Here is a 20,663-nt window from a genome sequence, read left to right on the forward strand (position 1 = left end):
TTTCTGGTGGACAACTAAGCAAAACTCAAAAGGGATGCACTGGAAGGCATGGGATAAGCTTAGTATTCCAAAACATCAAGGAGGTTTGGGGTTCAAGGACATTGAGGCTTTCAACATTGCCTTATTGGGGAAACAGCTTTGGAGAATGCTAACTCGACCTGATACTTTAATGGCCAAAATCTTTAAGAGTCGGTATTTTAGCAAATCGAATCCTCTCCAAGCTTAGTTGGGATCACGGCCTTCGTTTGCCTGGCACAGCATATACGAAGCACAAGAATTAATAAAACAAGGTGCAAGGCGGGTGATAGGAGACGGAGACCACACTAATATTTGGAATGAGCCATGGCTTAGCTCCAAACCTGCCAGAAGCTTACAACGCGTCAATCCTGTTCCATCCCATCTAAAGTCTTCGGTGTCCTCCCTTTCTCAAGTTTGTGAGCTGATGAGTGATAACAGAAGAACTTGGAGGAGAGACATTCTGGAAATGATATGTAGCGATGAAGACAGAAGGCTTATTGAGGAGCTCAGACATGGGGGAAACGGTAGAAAAGATGTTTACTCTTGGGATTATGCCACTAATGGGCATTACTCTATTAAATCAGGCTACTGGGTACTTACGCAGATAGTAAATCAAAGAAGGCGACCCCAGGAACTAGACCAACCTAGCCTAAATCCCCTAATCCACCAAGTCTGGAAAACTGAGGCTAGTCCAAAAGTCCAACATTTTTTATGGAAATGTTTGACCAATTGCCTTTATGTTGCAAAGAATTTGTCTTATCGGCATTTGAATAGAGAGAATAGTTGTGCCAGATGTCCTAGTGAAGAAGAATCAGTTAAACATCTTCTCTTTCTCTGTACCTATGCTCGACAGGTTTGGGCCCTCTCTCCTGTTCCGGCTCCACCAGGGGGATTATGGAGCAACTCCATCTATGAAAATATGTTCCGTGTTCTAAACATAAGAACACTTCTCCCTCAGTTTGATGGATTAGATTTGGTTATATTGTGGTTGCTTTGGAGACTCTGGAAATCTAGAAATGCTTATGTCTTTAAGGGGAAGGTCTTTAATGCACAGGAAACTGTGGAGAAAGCACTGGAGGATGCGATGGAATGGAACCAGCGGAAGGGTCCAAATGAGCAGGAGCGGGATCAGACCTCAAGGCGCAGAAACGACAGATTAAAATGGCAACCTCCTCCCTCTGATTGGGTTAAATGCAATACGGATGGTGCCTGGAATGGAGAAACTAATCCCATTGGAATAGGATGGGTTTTACGGGACCATGAGGGAACCGTGTTATGGATGGGAGCTCAAGCTTTTCAGCGAGCTAGAACAGTTCTTGAAACTGAGTTAGAGGCTTTAAGGCAAGAAATTTTGTCAATGATCCGACTAAGCTATCATCGAGTAATCTTCGAGTTGGATTCTTTGGGGGCAGTTAACTTAGTTAATGGTGAAGAGCTCTGGCCAGCATACGCATCTGTTCTCCAAGACATCAAAGAGCTGCTTCTAAGCTTCCAGGAATACAAAATCATCTTTTCCCCTCGAGTGTGTAATGGTGTGGCAGATAGAGTAGCGAAGGAATCTCTTTCTACACTGAATTATGATCCTAAGCTGTATTCTACTGAGCCAAATTGGATTAAATCTCTTGTAAGAGTTGATAAACCAAGTGTACACTGATATTGGATTAATGAAAGTTGTTGTTGAGTCAAAAAAAATAAAATAAATAACCAAGACGGCTCACTCTAGAGTTTACTCTGCCCTCAATTCACTCAACTCAAAGAGATGAAATTCTCAAACCCGAAAGCAGAAAAAAGTCTTTGAATTGTAAGAACAAGACAAAAAAAAAAAGTCTTTAAATTGGCACAACTCTCAACTTTAAATCGCCACCAAATCAAGCTTAATCCCACATCTGCCTCAACGCTACCAAATCATTTAGAAAAAGTTGCAGACACGATTTAACCTTTTTTTTTTCATAAACGAGGGATTATAAAATTCACTAATTAAAACCAAAGTAATAAACCCAATATGACATATATAAAGCCCAATTTAAAGAAACATACCCAAATCTTTTCGCCATATCACATTACTACTAGATCGGATCAGCTCTACAGCCCAAGAAAATATTTACGAGTATGTAAGGCTCATAAGAGCAGGTCCAGTGGTGTATTTTGAGCGATACTCATACAATTTCTTGGAAAAAAAAAAAAACTAAAAGAATTGAGCCATAATACTGAGATCCGTTATTCTAGGAAGTATCGGAAGAAACTCTGAAGACATGCTACGTGTCAATTTTTAGTTGGGTATTGATAAAATATAAAACAGAGATTATTTTATTCTCTCACTTTCTTCTTTTCTTTTCCCTAATTTCTCTCTTTCCTCTGTCGAGAAAACACAAAACAGTGAATTCGATTGCTTGATCCGGCTTAAAAAACACAACGAAACTATCAAAAATCACGAGATCCAGATCTCAATCACAGATCCACAGTAAGCTATGAGGAGAGTTACCGGACTTGCTGGGCGCACAATCTCATCTTCCGTCACAATCCATCCACAACGATTTTAATGATCTCGCAGTGGTTTGTTTCTTTGTTTATCTTATTCCCTAATTAATAAACCTATACTACTGACAATTATTCTCACTTTATTTTACCTTTGGGGGAAATTGAATCTGGTGATGTGAGTAGGATACGTTGCGGTGGTGGGGATGCCTAACGTTGGGAAAATGATTGGTCAGAAAATTTCGATTGTTATAGATAAAACTCAAACCATGAGGCATAGGAGTCTTGGTATATGTTCTAGCCCTCAATATGAGGTTGGTTTTTTTTTTTTTTTTATCTACTAAGCCCACATTGACAACATTATTTGCTTAGCTAGTAATTTGTGTTTGGGGTTTGATAACTATTTCAAAATTTATGATGTATGTCGACTGATACAAACAAAGCTTGTGTTGTGTTTGCAGATGATACTCTTTGATACCCCTGGTGTAATCGAGAAGAAGATGCACAAGATCATACAATGATGATGAAGAATGTCAGAGACGCTGCCATCAATGCTGATTGTGTTGTTGTTCTCGTTGATGCTTGTAAAACGCCTGCTAAAGTATGCTTCTCTGTTATGATTGATTTATACCTCCTGAATTGTTATTTTTAGAAATCTGTCTTAATGCTGGTGGTAATTGTGTGCTAGATAGAAGAAGTTTTGAAAGAGGGTTTGGGAGACTTAGAAAAAAAGCCACCGATGTTGCTTGTTATGAATAAGAAAGATCTGATCAAACTTGGTGAGATTGCCAAGAAACTGGAGGTGAGTCTGTAGTTGTAACTATTTTGGTAATGGTGTCCTGTTATTAAATCTCCCACCATTTTAGAATGAACTTGCACTGGTGGGAGATTTAATAACAGGACACAAGTGACTATTTCTGATCTGACTGTAGTATACTATTAAGAAAAACAAGGTTATGTTACAATTACAGTTTAGTGTTAATTATTTGTTTAACCAGGTTGTTTCTTATTTGTTATATTGTGCAGCAGGAGTAGCTCCGAGATGGTTTTGAAGAATGAATTCAACAGTTGGCTCTCTCCTCCTACATACCGAATCAACCACATAGGTTAACAATTACAGTTTTGTTGGGTTTAATTACAATTACAGTTTTTTTTTTTAAGTTTCATCTTATTATGGCTATGTTGTAGATTGTACATTCATGTTATTGTTTTCTATTTTATGTAATATATATAATTTAAATTTTATTGTATTGTCATTTTAGATTATTAAAATTTTATAATTACTAAATAATTGTTTAAAAATTAATATTTAAATGATTGAGCAACTTTCTTTGGAATACTCTAATGGAAGGATGACTTTGTTGAAGTACTTAATGGGTTGCTCTGATTAGTTTAATATAAATTATATGATTAATTTATTTTTGAGCAACCCATATGGGTTTCTCCATTGGCCATGGTCTAACAGACATGAATATAGCATCATTTCTCTTAGAAAAGGGCGATTCTTATGGCGATTTACAGTTATTTTGTCGATCTTCTTCTCCTAGCCGGAGTGCTTCTCCGATTGAATCTTATACCGGTTTGGAATTGAGATTTGTCGGTTTTTCTCTGCCTAAACGGTTACATGGCAGTTTCTCAGATCCATTTATCTCGTTAGATAACTGCTTTGAGAAACCACCATAGCCAAAAAAAACTATAAATACTTACTTCCCATCATTTCTTCTATCACAAATCTATTACTACTTTCCTCTCCTTCATTGCTAATAAAATCTTCGCGACTATGAGTGACTATGTCAGAAAATCTCTCCAAGATCTCGATTTGGGAATCAATGAGGCGTTAGTTTCATTAACCCCCCCTGGGTGCAGATAATTCCTTTCTGGGTGCAGATAAGAGGAATTCCTCTCCTTTATCTCTCTTCTGACATGGCCAGGTATGTTAATGACTAATTAGGACCAGTTAATATTGTTGATTTTGATGAAAATGCCCATATGGTGGAATTTGTCCGGGTTAGTATAGACTGGAACATAGATTGGCCTCTACGCTTTCAAAGGAACTTTTAGTTTACTGTAGGCGATAATACCACCATTGGGAGGCTTAGGAAGTTATGTTCTAAATGTGGTTCTTTGAAACATGATGTTGTTGAGTGTGATTTAAATGAGGTGGAGGAAGAGTTTCGCCAGCAACCTCTGAATAACAATGGACCAAATGATGATGATCATCCGGTGGAACATAGATTGGCCTCTACGCTTTCAAAGGAACTTTTTTAGTTTACTGTAGGCGATAATACCACCATTAAGTATCGCTTTGGGAGGCTTAGGAAGTTCTGTTCTAAATGTGGTTCTTTGAAACATGGTGTTGTTGAGTGTGATTTGAATGAGGTGGAGGAAGAGTTTCATCAGCAACCTCCGAATAACAATGGACCAAATGATGATGATCATCCGGTGGAGCATGATGTTATGTCGGACATCAATACGCTCCAAACCATTGAAACATTTGCAACAATCCCTGGACTTCACAACCATTTCTCTACTCCGGGTGCTGGCCCAAGTTCTGAACCATCATCTACACCAAGTGTATTCGAAGACACTGAATTAACTGTTGAAAGACTCTGCTACTTACACTCCAAGTTTAGCAAACAGTTTGTTGACACATTCTCTCCCGTTCATGATGGTAAGAATGCTGACTTGACATCTACTCTTGGAGTCTCCAAAAGGAAACGTGTGGATGTCGAAGCTTTGTACCAATGATGGGAGGCTGTTGAGGATCATGCAGTCCTGTGCTAGATCCGCAACAAGATCGAAAGAGGTGCGGGGGGGGGGGTGCGGTACCCCCACAGTTCATATGAAGATTGCCTCCTGGAATTGTCAGGGTCTTGTTGGATCGCTGACTCAATCACGACTATGTAGTATATGTCGTATGTATAAACCTAATATATTATTCATAAGTAGAAACTCTTAATAAGTGTAATATGGTGTGTGACTTTTCTCTTTTTCTAGGATTTTCTAATGTAATTACTGAACCCCCTCATGGTCGGAGTGGTGGTTTAGTGTTTTGATGTGGAAAAACAATGTTTCGGTATCAAAGAACTTTCAGGATGCTCGAATCATTGATGTAAACATTAAGTATTACGGCTTTCATTTTTACTTGTCTTGTGTTTATGGTCACCCAAATCCAAACCTGCGACATCATCTGTGGGAACGACTTGAAAATTTATCCATAAACAGAGATGGTCTTTGGGCCCTAATAGGTGGAAATTCTTTCTAATGATGAGAAAGTTGGTGGACCTCGCGTGGTGAGTCTACTTTTAGAGATTTCAAACACATGGTGTCCTTTTGCGATCTATCAAATTTAAAGGCCACCGGTGATAGGTTCTCTTGGGTGGGGGAAAGATATTCACACATGGTTAAATGTTGCTTGGACAGAGTTTTGGTAAATTCAGAATGGACTGCAATCTTTCCAAGAGCTATTTCTGAGTTCCTTGATTTTAATGGTTCTGATCACAAACCAATCCTACTTCGTTTAGGGATTCTCAATCTGACCAGACAAAAGCCATTTAGATTCGATAAAAGGCTGATATGCGTTGCAAATTTCAAAAACTATGTCAATAAGGGATGGAATGTCTGCAAAACAACATCATACAATTGTTGACCAAATAAGCCATTGTCGTCGCTATATGGCCAGGTGTAAACGCAAAAACAATTTGAACTCAGCTAAACAAATTGATGTCCTTCAACATCAGTTAAATAGAGCAATGTCTAGTCTTCATAGATGTGATAGAGAGACTTAATACCTTGACTATGTAAAGACCTTGCCTCGGCTTACAAAAGTGAAGAAATATATTGGAAACAAAAGAGTAGGAATCTCTAGCTACAAATTGGGGATCGAAACACAAAATTTTTTCATGCTTGTACAAAAAATAGATTTGCTCATAACTTCATTCACTCTATAAAATATGATGAAGGCAATACCTTTAGTGGAGAGACTGCAGTTGGTCGACATGCTGCAGATTACTTTCAAGCTATTTATACTTCTACTCGGCATCAAGTCTCTCCTATGGATTTTGCAGACTTTTATCCTACAGTCACAAATGAAATCAATGAAGAACTTACTAAGGACTTCACTAATGAGGAGATATTTAAAGCCCTATCGTTGATCGGTGATTACAAGGCGCCGGGTCACGATGGTCTAACTGCCCGGTTCTACAAAGAGTGTTGGGACGTTGTGGGAAAAGATGTGACAAAGGAAGTCAAGCAATATGGATAATGTAATTTTCGACCACCCGCCTTGTCCTGTTACCTCTGTAGACCCCTCTGTGCAAAGTATGATATCGGATTTAATTCATACTAATGGATCTGCTCCCTCCTAGAATATACAACCCGTTGAAGACATTATTATCCCAGCCAATGTAAAGAGGCTCACCCGAATCTACATTCCCCAATCATGTCCAATGGATAAACTAATTTGGCACTATAATATATCAGGAGAGTATACTGTTATGTCTGGATACTGGTTGGCTATTCATGACCCATTTGATAATGCACCTGCGCCAATTGTCCCACATGAAAAATCAAATTTGGAAGTTGAAGATTCTACCTAAAATTAAACACTTTCTCTGTAATATCTTATCTAAATCTCTGGGAACTGCAACAAGATTGGCTACTCGTGGAGTTTCCATAGACAAAGTATGTCAACGATGCAAGAGGTCAGAAGAATCAATCAACCAGACTCTGTTTACGTTCCCATCATCTCAGTCAATTTGGAATTTGGCAAATATTCATCGTCCTCTACCTTCAATGTAACAGATCCAGAAACTAATATCTCAACTTTGCTAGAGGTGTACAGTGACAATTTGAGTCCTCATGAACTAAATATACTACCATTCTGGCCCATATGAAATATATGGAAATCGCGTAATAATTTCATTTTTAACAACATCACTGAAAATCCTCAATATTGCTTCCATCAAGCTAATTAAGGGTAATGTTTCCGAATGGATCTCTGCCACAGGTGCTCAAACATAAGTTTCTCCTACGAGGATACATCCATGTAATAATTATTGGGTACGCCCACTGCCTCCTTTTATAAAATGCAATTTTGATGCAAGCTATTCAGCGGTATCCAACAAAACTAAGGGGGGATGGGTCATATGTCATTCTTTAGGTATTGAGTCTTCTTTGGGATCGTCTGTTTTCAGAGCCGCACAATCTCCACTTGAAGCTGAAGCGGAAGCATTATTATTTGCAATGCAACAGACTTTGCACCAAGGCTTTGATAATGTTTGTTTTGAAGGCGATTGCAAAGTATTGATTGATCCTTTCAATGGTTCCTTGATGGATGTCTCCATATAGCTTACTACAAGATATTCACCTTCTTGTGGGCCATTTCAGATTGGTTTCTTTTGCATTTTCACATCGTTCAACTAATGAAGTAGCACATTTGTTAGCACAACTTGGCTGTCTTAATACAGATTTCTATACTGATTGTACTAATCCACCTGTTTGGATGATGGAATCCTTGTATGTTGACAGATTCTATTCTTAATAAAATTTATTTTGCTGAAAAAACGGATTGAATATATATTGTACTAAAGAAGTTACCCACGTTCGGGCAAATATATATATTTTTAAATAGTTCAATTAATTAAATATATATATATATATATTATAATATTTTGATGTTTTATTTGGTTGGTTATTTAAAAAACTTGAAACACGATATGTCTTCTTCTAGCAATATGTTTAGCTTTTGTGACCATCTGATATATTAAAAGAGAAGTCAGAAAGAGCTCACGTTAATCTTCAGCTATTCGACTTCTCCTTAATTACCTTTAATGAAAAATATCCTTTTAAAAAAATTTTGGACAAGCTTTCTTCTCCTATTTCAGATGCGGAAACGCACAACATTCATCTTCAGACCTAATTCATCCTCAGACTTAGAATTACTCTTTTGCCATTAATGAAAATCAAAACTGGACATTTTTACCCTTTTTCCTAATTATTTGAATTATTTAATAAATTAAAATTATTAAAATTATTAAAATTATTAAAATTATTACAAAAAGGGGCCTTAAATCTAACATAAATGGGCTTTTGAAAAATCTTATTAAAAAAACCAACGTATTTAAAACCTTAAAAACATAGGTCGTTTACTAATATAAATACGGAATATTCTAACCATTCTCCATATCTCGAAAACAAAAGAAACAGAGAAAAACACTAAATTACTAAATCTTTGTGTATTGTTTATTCACATTTTATAATACGTATATTGTATGATGTTTTGTGGTTTGATTTATGTTTTGTAAGCTAATACAAATTTATTATGTTTCATGTGATTTCCTAGATGATCGTGATCTTAGGATTGACAAATTTGAATACAAAGAAGAACAGCTTTTTTTCATAAAAAAAAAACCCTAAACTTTATTCATTTGATTTATTATGTTTAAGGTGATTATGTAGAAGATCGTGATCTTAGATCTACAAAGAAAAACGCATATTATTTTTTTTTTTTACAAAGCCCTAATCCTTATTCTTTGATTTACTATGTTTCAGGTGATTTCGTAGATGATTGAAACAATCTGGCCCATTTTTTTTATATATAACATTAAGCTAGTGATCCCATACTCACTTAACCACAACGGAAATAACCCAATTTAACCAATGAATAATTAATCAATAACCAATAATCCAACTTCCTCAATCCAATAATACCAACAACATAAACCAAGTCATAAAACAAAGAACCAGAAACCTAACCATCCATTATAGACTACTACATTCCATTCTAGCAACCTAATAGAACCATAGAACAAACAACCAAGCCTCTAGAACATCCTCCTCTTCATTGCCTTGATTCGAAGAATCACACTTTGCCTTTATATGCACCACAAACACACATTGAGATGCATGAGTATTATTATAAACACTCAATGAGGCAATCCTCCCATCTACTGAGCTATACACACAAGCATTTCAGAATCCAATGTTCAACAAGCATCAAACAAATATAATCTAACCTAGAAAACAAGTAACAGTCGTCTCCTGAAGGTTGGTGTCGACTGACACACTTTTAGTGTCGATCGACACTGGCTTCTACGAAAGCTAGTGTCAACCGACACCTTACTACTGTCGATCAAAACTGACAACCTGGTCTCGGTCGACATTTCTCAAAAACCCTAGTTATGTCGACCGACACCTCCACATGGTGTTGATCGACACTTCTCAGTGCCTCCAAGTCTTCCTCGCACTAGTGTCGATCGACACAGTCATGGTGTCCATCAACACCGATGCCGAGCATCGTTTTCCTCGAAGCTCCATTGTAGATCTCCGCCTCCAGACATCTCCCAGGCGTTCCAGACTCTCCCACAAGCTATATAAGGCCATAGAAACCCCTAATCGACCACATGCAAGCAAGAAATCAATCATACAACTCAAAAAACACCAAAACATAAAATTCTCAAGCTTAGATCAGCCATGGTCATGCCACAAGATCTCCACTCAAGCGCTCTCTTTTCTCCCTCTGTTTTCTTTATGAAAATGGCAGAATAACTTTTTCCCACGACCTAGGTCGAGTTTTGCCTTAAATATGTTGGTTAAGAAATCCCAATTGAACCAAAACGAACCAAACCAACAATTTAAATCAACCCGGACGAACAGGAATTGATGGTGTCAATCGACACCCACTCCCAAAACCAACTTTTTGGTTCTCAAATGTTACAATTCTCCACCATTAACATAGATTTGTCCTCGAATCTCGAACAACCATCAGCCAAAGACTCCCGTGCAACCATCTCCACGGCCCACACCTCCTCCGATCGATCTACGAAGGTTACCTCCAGGCAATAGACTCACGTTCCAAACATTATTTGCTCTCGACTTTTGGACTTTCCTTTACTCATAGGTCTGAACCTTGAGATTTTATTGGCTCCTCATCAGGCTATAGCCTGCATGCCATAATATTGGCTCCTCATCGGGCCAAAGCCCACATGCCATAATGTATAAGGAAGTCTAATATTCGTCTCACGGGTTGCCACCCTACAGTGCGCCCCCGGATCGTCATCCGAAATTGATATACCAGCCATATTCTAAAGCCACAAAGTCTCAGAATATGACGGTTCTAGGAGAACTAAAGTCCTCCCAGAGTCTTTTAGGACCAATTTTCCTTAGAGCAAAACAGTTCTGAACACGTCTGAGTCCTATCTGCTAACCAGGTTCCCTTCCCGTGGTTCGCGTAAAACATCACAATTTTCTACCAACCACATATTCCCTCACTCGAATACCTCATGACCACATAACGACTGACACCCTTGCTTCCGGAAAGTGACTGTCGGAACTGTGCGAGTGAAGACAAAACACAGGGAAAGATCATGTGGTGATTTGTAGGGACGGTAACAAGTCTTTAAAATCTCCCGGATGTAGCAAACCGGCCGTTGGATATAGATGGACTCACGGCCCTAGTGCCCATTAAAGAAGATGGGCCCATGGACTGGGATTGGACATAGGGCCCACTAAGAGGTGGTGGTCGGGGTGTTACACAACTTCTACATTTTACTCTTTTCCGAAACTTTGCTTTTTCACATTAGATTTGTTTTTTTTTTAATGACAAGATTTGTGTTGCTTGACAAATTGAATCCTTTGACAAGGCAATGGGTGATTTGTTTCAAGGTGTATCATGCATTGCAAGTGAAAAATTGTTTAAACAATATATCGAGAGACTAATCTTGGTTGACGAGGAGGTATTGTCAATTTTATTTAATTCTTTCTTTCTTCGTTTTTATAGTGTGGCTAAAGATCTCAGCGTCTCTTAAATTTTAATTACACTTATACTTTGAAATTAGGGTTCATTTGGACATGCTACTATTGAAATAACCCTTCCTATTTTTTTTTTAATAATAATAAAAATTCTCTAGTGGTCTCATACTCACTAACAACCTAGCAACAATCAACAACAGCAGATAACCATTCAATACCATTAAAACACATAAGAATCCATCAACAAATAATCCAATAACCAACAAGTCAATAATCAATTCCAACATCCTACAACATTCTATCAACTCAACTCTAGCAACCTAACAATAGCTAGACTATAATCAATCAAACCTCTAGAACATCCTCCTCATCATCGCCTTTATTCCACGATCACACTTTGCCTTTACCTATACCACAAACACAAATTGAGATACATGAGTTTTGTCATAAAAAATCAGTGAGACAATCCTCCCATCTATTGGGCTATACACACAAGCAGATGAGACTCCAATGTAAACAAGCAACAAACAACACAGACAAACCAAGGAAATAACTGTTGGATAAAATTGGTGTCAACTGACACCAGACTGGTGTCGACCAACACTGACTGCTGGTGTCGACCCGACACTGTTCTGCTCGAAACCGATCGACAAATCTCCGTTTCTAACCACCTCCAATCCGTCCAAAACTCGCCCAAAAGCCACAGGAAAACTATAGGAACCTTATAATATCCGAAACAAACAAGAAAACACCACAACAACACCAAATAAGCAAAACAAAAGAGATCTCAGGCTTAGATCAGCCATGGTCATGCACTCACCTCTTTTGCAGGAAGATCTTACCTAAAAACTACGAATCTACTCCTTAGAAAGCTTCTCCTCCGTCTCTAGCAACAACACTCCCTTCAACAACAACAAATCTCACCAAACAAGCTAAGAAAAACCTCCAAACTCTCAAGAACATTCAAGCTCTCTCTTTTCTCCCTCTATTCTCTCTGGAAACAGAGACAAAACCACCAAACCCACGACTTAGGTCAACTTTTCCCTTATATACTCGGTTTGGAGATTCCACTTAAACCAAACCAACCCAAATCGATAATTTAACTCAACCTGGCCTGATCACAAATTACTGGTGCTATTCCGGCACCACTCTATGGTTTTTTGTATTTTGATATGACAGAGAATCAAACTTATGTTATAGAGAGCTTCAAAGTTAAGGAAGATAGAGAACAAATCCAAAAAACTAATCTCGGTGATCGAATTTTCTTCACAAACAAGACTATGATAAGTCGTGCAAGAGATCCTATCATTTGTAAACTTTTCAATAACGTTGATTTTAAATATGTTCATGATAATGAGTTTCATGGACGGTGGCCTGACGGTAAGTTATACTTTATAATAGATTGTTTAAAGAATCTAATATTTGCTTCTTATAACACATGTTTGTATTATTTTTTGGTAGTTAATTTGATTGGATGTATCACTAATATGGGGGAAATCAAGAGTTTCAAAAAAGAAGACAATGTAGATCGTTTGATGGATTGCTACATCAGATTCAGAATCATGTCAATTGAGTAAGTTTATATATCATGGCATACAAATAGAATTTATGACTCATATATAGTTATTTTATCTAGAAGAAATCTTAGTAATGAATGGAAATATCATGGTACCGTGGATCAAAGTGTGCAGTTGAGGGCGTCGGCGAGTCGCAGGGCTTCCACACGGGGTCCCTGAGTGTGGCCGGTGGAGGTGCCGATAGGACCATAGGCGCCGAGGGAGTCGGTGTGGGCGGTGTAGGTGCCAAAGTGGCCGGTGATGTTAAGGTTCTAGGTGCAATAGTCCCAGTGGAGCCCCTGGAGGAGGTGTTGACCTGGCGGGCTTGTTGACGCAGCTGTTAGAGCGGTTGCTGGGAGTTGTACCGGCACAGCCTCAGGTAGTACCGCCTATGGCCGTGATGGTGCAGCAGCCAGAGGCTGCGTGTGCAGTAGCTCATTCTCGATATGTTAGTATGATGACAGAGATGAGGAGGATCGGTACAGTGGTACCGACCCTACTGTTGCGGATGCATGGAGGACGATAGTTGAACGCAACTTCCAGTCTCTCAGGTGTCCTGAGGAGTTTTGGGTGGACATTAGGGTCCACTTCCTAGCAGATGATGCTCACTTATGGTGAAGGTCAGTGGCTGCCAAGAGAATGCTGAGGGAGTTATCTTGGGTTGATTTTGTAAAGGAGTTCAACTGCAAGTACTTTCCCTGTGAGGCACTAGGTTGGCTGGAGGTGCAGTTCCTGCAGTTATCTCTGGGGACTCGGACTGTACGTGAGTTGGATGTAGAGTTAAGTCAGCTTCTGATGTATGAGGATCGGGTGATGGAGTCCGAGAAGCACAGGTCCGGAGTTCAATGAGGGCCCTTCAGCATGACTTGAGGGTTCACTCTAGAGGGTGGAGCTATGCATCAAGAGCCGAGCTCGTGGAGATCACACTGTAATTAAGCAGGATATCCGGGCACATGCAGTGGTGTTTAGTGCAGCGGTTTAGCCTAGGAAGGCTTAGCATCTTGGAGGTTTTGGTAAGGGCGGGAAGCCTGCACAGGTGACCAAGAGGACGTGGGAGGCTACGCAAAGGCCTAGTGGTGCAGGGTGCTACGGGTGCGGTAGCATGGATCACAAGGTAGGTAGACGTCCCCAGAGGAGTCCCACACTGGCAGCTTAGACGGCAGTTTGTGTTTGCTCTCACTATAGGGAGCCTGGGCACTACAAGCCCAAGTGTCCCAAGTGTCCTCAGACTTTGTGAATTTCAGTAGGTTCAGATTTTATGAATTGCTTGTGATAAGTGTTAGGGTTCTTAGCACAAGAGGTTTGTCTAGGGATCTTGTTGGTTGGCGGGTTTAGGTCCCACGTTATATTTGATTCTGGAGCAACCCATGGCTTCATTACTCCTGATTGCGCAGACAGCGCTAATATCAGAGGCGTTGGTGGCAAGTTTCTGAGAGTCTTTGGACGGGCGAGGGAGTTGATATGAATATCGCAGGGGAGTCATGGCTAGTGGATTTTCTTATCAGCCCGGTAGAGCTGTATGATGTTAGATGGATTGGTTACACCATCATATGGTTCATGTTCATCTTGATTAAGCATCCCGAAGGGAAGTTGGTATTTGAGGGAGTGAGATCGACTTCGGGGAGTCTCATGATCTTGACCATGCAGGCCGGGAAGATGATCAAGAAGGGATGTGAGGCCTACCTGGTTAACATTTCTATGCCGGAGTCAGTAGGGCGGTCTATAATTAGCGGTATTCAGTTTTTTGAGGAGTTTTAGGATGTGTTCTAGTTGTTTGAAGGGTTACCACCATCTTGGTTTGATCCTTTCATGATTGAAGTCAAACCGGGGACAATGCCGTTATCCAAGGCGCCTTATAGGATGGCTCCAGCAGAGATGGCAGAGCTGAAGAAGCAGCTAGAGGATCTTTTGAGCAACGGATTCATCCGCCCTAGCGTGTCACCGTGGGGAGGGCTGGTGTTTATCATTAAGAAGAAAAACGGGAGTTTCCGCTTGTGCATTGATTATTGGGGTCAGAACCGGGACACTATGAAGAACAAGTACCCTCTTACAAGGATCGACGAGTTGTTGGATCAGTTGAGAGGTGCTACTTGGTTCTCCAAGATTTATCTGGGGTCGGGTTACCATCAGAAACTGATAGATGAGGCAGATGTGAGGAGGCTGCATTCATGAAGAGGTATGGGCACTATAAGTTCGTGGTGATGGCTTTTGGTCAGACTAACGCGCCAACAGTGTTTATGGGATTGATGAACAGCGTGTTCCAAGAGTTTCTAGATGTGTGTGCCATCATTTTGATCGATGATATACTAGCCTATTCCAAAAGTCTTAAGGAGCATGCACTAAATCTAAGAGCAGTTCTGGAGAAGCTGCGGGAGCATAAGTTGTATGCCAAGTTGAGCAAGTATAGTTTCTCGCAGAGGGAGATGAGTTTTCTTGTGTCTTATTGTATCTGCGGGAGGAGTTTCTATAGATCTAGAGAAGATTCAGGCCATCAGGGATTGGCCTAGACCATTGAATGCCAAAGAGATAAAGAGTTTTCATGGGTTGGCAGGTTACTATAGGAGACTGGTGCATGGGTATGAAAGACATGGCCGATGACTAAGTTGACAGTGAAGGGTGTTTCTTTTGTTTGGTCACAAGAGTGCAGGAAGGGTTTCGCAAGCCTGAAGGATTGCTGACTACTATGCAAGTGTTGGCAGTGCCAGAGCAGGGAGAGCCCTATGTGGTTTATACAGATGCATCCAGAGTTGGTTTAGAGTCTATGTTGATGCAGCATGGGAAGGTGATTGCCTATACTTTGCGGCAGTTGCGAAAGCATGATGACAATTATCCTACTCATGATTTGAAGATGGCTGTTGTAGTTTTCTCCCTAAAGATTTGGAGATCTTTATGGTGCGAAGGTACAGGTGTTTACAGATCATAAGAGTTATAAGTATATATTCACTCAGCCTAAGCTAAATTTGAGGCAGAGGTGGTGGATGGAGTTGGTGGCAAATTATTATCTGGAGATAGACTACCACCCTGGTAAGGCTAACTTGGTTGCGGATGCTCTGAGTTGGAAGCGAGCGGCTTTGGCTCAGGAGCAGGACATAGAGACTATGGTTGGGGAGATTAGTGCATTGAGGCTGTGTGCTATTTCTCATGAGCTGTTGGGTTTGGAGGCGGCTGATAGAGCAGATCTTCTGATCAGAGTGAGGTTGGCTCAGGATAAGGATGCAGGGCTGGTGAATGCCTCTAGAGATGCGGATTCGGAGTATCAGGTCTCTGCCAATGGTACCATACTTGTACACGGTCAGATCTGTGTGCCCAATGATGACGAGTTAAGGCAAGAGATTCTGATGGAGGCTCATGCGAGCATGTTCTCTATTCATTCAGGAGCGACCAATATGTATTGTGGCCTCAAATGGTATTATCAATGGGTCGGGATAAAGAAGGATCTAGCTAGTTGGGTCACAAGGTGTGACGTTTGCCAGCTAGTGAAGGCTGAGCATCAGGTTTCGGGCGGCTTGCTGAAGAGTTTACCCATTCTAGAGTGGAAATGGGACATGATCACCATGGATTTCGTTGTAGGTTTTCCAGTTTCTTGGACTTATGATGCGATTTGGGTCATTGTAGACCGTTTGACTAAGTCGGCACGTTTTCTGGCCATCAAGAAGACCGATGGAGTAGCAGTCTTGGCAAAGAAGTATTGGAAGGAGATAATCAGATTGCACGGGCTGCCAGTGAGTATTGTGTCTGATAGAGGTTTCAAGTTCACTTTGGTCTTTTGGAGGGCATTTTAGGCACATAAGGGCAGTAAGGTGCATAAGAGTACATCTTACCATCCTCAGCCTGATAGGCAGTCGGAGAGAATGATTCAGATGTTGGAGGATTTGCTGAGGATGTTTGTGCTGGAATGGGGTGGTCATTGGGAGGATCACCTGAGCTTGGTAGAGTTTGCTTGCAACAACAGCTACCAGGCGAGTATCGGGATGACTCCTTATGAGGCTTTGTATGGGAGGCCATGTCAAACACTGTTATGTTGGGATCAGTTGGGGGAGAGGAGCATATATGTTGCTAGTTTTGTTCAAGAGACCTTAGAAAAGATTTGGGTTCTGAAGCTAAACATGAAGGAAGCTTAGGATCGGCAGAGGAGTTATGCCAATAAGAGGAGGAGAGATCTTGCTTTTCAGGTTGGTGATAGAGTGTACCTCAAGATGGCCATGTTTTGGCGTCCAAACAGGCCATTGTCAGAGACTAAGTTGAGTCTGAGGTATATGGGTTTATTCAGAGTGATTGAGCAGGTGGAACCATTGGCATATAGGCAGGAGTTGCCTGATTTTATGCGTCAAGTGTCAATGTTGTCAATGTTGTCAATGTTGCGGAAGTGTCTTTGCAAGGATTACAAGCTGTTTGCTAAGATTCCCGAGGATCTTCAGCCCAACATAACCCTAGAGGCAAGACCGGTGAGGGTTCTGGAGAGGAGAGTCAAGGAACTTCAGAAGAGGAAGGTTCCTTTAATGAGAGTTCTATGGGACTGTGATGGGGTGGAGGAGCAGAATTGAGAGCTAGAGGCAAGGTTGAAGGCAAGGTTCAAGAAGTGTTTCGAGAAGCAGGCCGCGACTTGAGCTTGTCTAGCCTGGTCCCAACTGTAGTCCTTGGCTGGAGTGGGAATGGAGTATTCCAGCCCATCTCTGTTGTTACTTGGTTGCTTAGGGGTGGTGATATGATCATGGATGGAGCTAAGGTGGAGGAGCTTGCAGCTGAGCTTAAACATGAGTAATATGTAGTTGAGCTTGAACCTGAGGAGCTTGTAGCTAAGGAACCATTGCTTGTACCTGAAGGACCAATGACTAGAGCAAAAGCTAAGCAGCTAAGGAATGCACTAAATGGGCTTATTCAAGAGCTTATGGCCAAGGAGAGCATGGGAAAATCTATTGGGGAAGATACTTATCAAGACCAGTCCACTTTGAGCATAATTCAAGTCCAAGAAAGCCCAAAATAATCACTTTATTTTGTGGTCCAAGAGGAGTGACGAAATAAAGTTCAAGAGTCACCTTGGGAAGGGAAACACCAAGAGTTGAATCTTCATTCAACTATTTATCTTTAATGTTTTTAGTTTTCAAGAATAATAAGTATATGGCTTTGTTACCAATGAAATAATCATCCAACTTTTTATCAAAAACTTTTTCTTTTTGAGAGTGATTATCTTTTGTTCTTTATGAACAAAACCGATTGCTTGGTGTGATTCCATTAATCAAAACCCCGATCTCCTTGGTGCGAGGCTGAGAGATCCGATCTTTTTGGTGTGAGGCTGAAAGATCAAACCGGTATATCAAGAGTCTTTCCGCAACTCTTTTGCGACCATTCATTCCACCATCCTTATTCTTAAGGCTTCATTGTCTTTAGAATCAAGGTGTCTCTATCAACCAACTTGAAGGTGCCGATTCCTTGGGAGGATCATATCAGGTAGGGGTGTTGTGCGACTAAGTACCAAGATGAGGTGGTGTTCGGGATATGAGTTTTCAGCAAAGTTTGTGTTAAAAGAGGAAAGTTTCGTGAAGTGGAAGTTTCTGAAAGGGGAAAGTTTCAAGAAATGGAAAGTGGTCAAAATAAAAAGTCCTATGGGAGTTAGAATTTGTCCTTTTTAGTGGTTGTGAGCCTTGGTGAGGCTTGTGTGGCCTTTGTGGCGGGCTGTTTAGCCAATTGTGTGACCTATGTGGCGTGTTGTTTAGCCAATTTTGCCTGTTTAGGCGGTCCTTCGGGATGTATGGTTTTTGTGACGGTCCTTCGGGACGTTGCTAGACAGGTTTTCACCCAGGGTATCAATTCCCTATGCAGCTGTAGTACAAAGGGTTATCAATCCAAATGTTTGTCTATTGCTAGCAGGAAGGATATGATCAGAATAATACAAGTCAAGCCAAGCAGATAGGGTTTTGTTCTAACAGTCCTAAAATAAATAAAAGACAAGAATATAAACAAAAAAACCACACGACCTAAGCACTCGATGCAAGCAATCGAGTACAAGATCGGGGGGGGGGGGGGGGGAGAGTGATCAAGTAAGCAAATGGGATATGAACAGCTCGAGGTATTACTCGATACAGGTTATTGTGAACCTGATCGGGTAAAACCAGAGAGCAAGAGCTTCTGTGAGAGAACTGAGCGACTCAACATTTTTTCTTGTTTTTGTACTTTTAATATGTAGTTTTTCATAGATCTTTTATCCCTACTCTTTTCTACTCTACTCTATCTTTTTAATAATGTCATTTTCGTTTATTTCTATGGCTTTATCATTCGTTTCTATGTCCGAGTAGTGTAGCAAGGTTTCTAGGGATGGGATAGATGATTAGGTGTTCTTGATCGGTTAGGATGCTTTAGTTGATTGTTATGATAGATAAATTTCCTTCTAGGTTGATGTTCTTAATGCGGTCAACAGACCGACAGGTTGAGACTAGATCTAGGGCGTTTATAATGCTACAGGCCGAAAGGAGTAGATAAAATGCTTGATTAGGTCAATGCTAGAGGTATACTTAACTTTGAGTGACAAAATCATATAAGTATAAGTATATTGACAAAAAAATGAATTGTTCTTAATGCCTGCTTGTTCATATTGCTAGTGCGACAGTGTGGTAGTATGTTCAAGGTTGATTGTTACTAGTGCGACAGTGTGGTGACAAGGTTTTAGAGGTTCATTGTCTAGGAAATAATTGCTTCAGGCATGTAAGGCATCCGTATTGGTCTAGAACACTTAGGATTCGATCACCCCCATCCTTAGGAACTTTCGTATTTCATTCCTTGCATTTTCCTTACTTACTCGACCACTTACCCGATCAGGTACACAATAACCTGCATCGAGTAATACCTCGAGCTGTTCATAGTTCACTTGCATACTCGACCACCCCACTCGATCCTGTACTTGATTGCTTTCATCGAGTGCTTAGGTCGTGTGGTTTACTTGTCTATATTCTTTTACTTTGTTTATATTAGAACTGCTAGAACCAAACCCCCTTATTGCTTGGCTTGACTTGCTTGATTCTGATTGCATCCTATCTGTTAGCATAACAACCATTTGGATTGATAACCTTTTGTACTACAACGGCATAGGGAATTGATACCCTAGGTGAAAACCAGTCTATCAATTTGGCGCCGTTGCCATTTGGTTGTTTTATTTTGCTACGTTTAGGATTTCAGGACTTGCTAGATCAAGTTCGTTTATTTATATTTGTTTCGGATACTGACTTGTTTGCTTTTGTCTTTGTCTGTTTTGACTCTCAGGTACCAGAAACCCGAGCACCCACCCGACCCGTCACTCGATCACCTGGTTCGAGTTGATCCTCGAGTACACACTCGGATACTTGCTTGTGCATGCAAACACGATCTAGAGGTAGCCAGAACCTGAGTCCTTTCATCGACAACATCGACAGACCTCGGCTACTCAGACGACAACAAGTTCAACCGGAACTAGCAACCATTGAGGAGACGATGAATAATCAGAATGGTCCACCAGCTCCTCAAGAAAGGACCAACATATGAGCAGGAGATGCTCCAACTACTCACACTCAGAGGAATGGCATTGTGCCACCTGCTGTGCAGAACAACAATTTTGAGATCAAGAGTAGTCTCATCCAGATGATACAGAGTAACAAGTTTCATGGACTGCCAATGGAGGACCCATTGAATCATCTGGATGAATTTGATAGGCTCTGTAGCCTAACTAAGATAAATGGAGTCAGTGAAGATGGGTTCAAGCTAAGGCTTTTCCCATTCTCTTTGGGAGATAAAGCACACATCTGGGAGAAATCGCTCCCTAAAGAGTCCATCACCACTTGGGAAGCGTGCAAGAAGGCATTCCTGGCCAAATTCTTCTCAAACTCCAGAACCACA

General features: G+C 40.6%; 1 long non-coding RNA gene across 3 annotated transcripts; it reads left to right on the forward strand.

Moving 5' to 3' along the window:
- Positions 1 to 2,335: 2,335 nt before the first annotated feature.
- On the forward strand, positions 2,336 to 3,757 carry LOC104731934 (uncharacterized). 3 transcript variants are annotated; one of them, XR_758695.3, is made up of 5 exons: positions 2,336 to 2,571; positions 2,680 to 2,807; positions 2,955 to 3,094; positions 3,182 to 3,295; positions 3,520 to 3,757. It is a non-coding gene; the product is annotated as an uncharacterized LOC104731934 (long non-coding RNA). The 3 variants fall into 3 exon arrangements; XR_002034524.2 differs by lacking the exon at positions 2,680 to 2,807 and having other exon boundaries at positions 2,379 to 2,571; XR_015574556.1 differs by lacking the exons at positions 2,336 to 2,571; positions 2,680 to 2,807 and having other exon boundaries at positions 2,953 to 3,094; positions 3,523 to 3,757.
- The last annotated feature ends 16,906 nt before the right edge of the window (positions 3,758 to 20,663 follow it).

The sequence above is a fragment of the Camelina sativa genome, chromosome 12, assembly GCF_030686135.1.
Source record: "Camelina sativa cultivar CO46 ecotype springtype chromosome 12, ASM3068613v1".
NCBI classification, from domain to species: domain Eukaryota; kingdom Viridiplantae; phylum Streptophyta; class Magnoliopsida; order Brassicales; family Brassicaceae; genus Camelina; species Camelina sativa.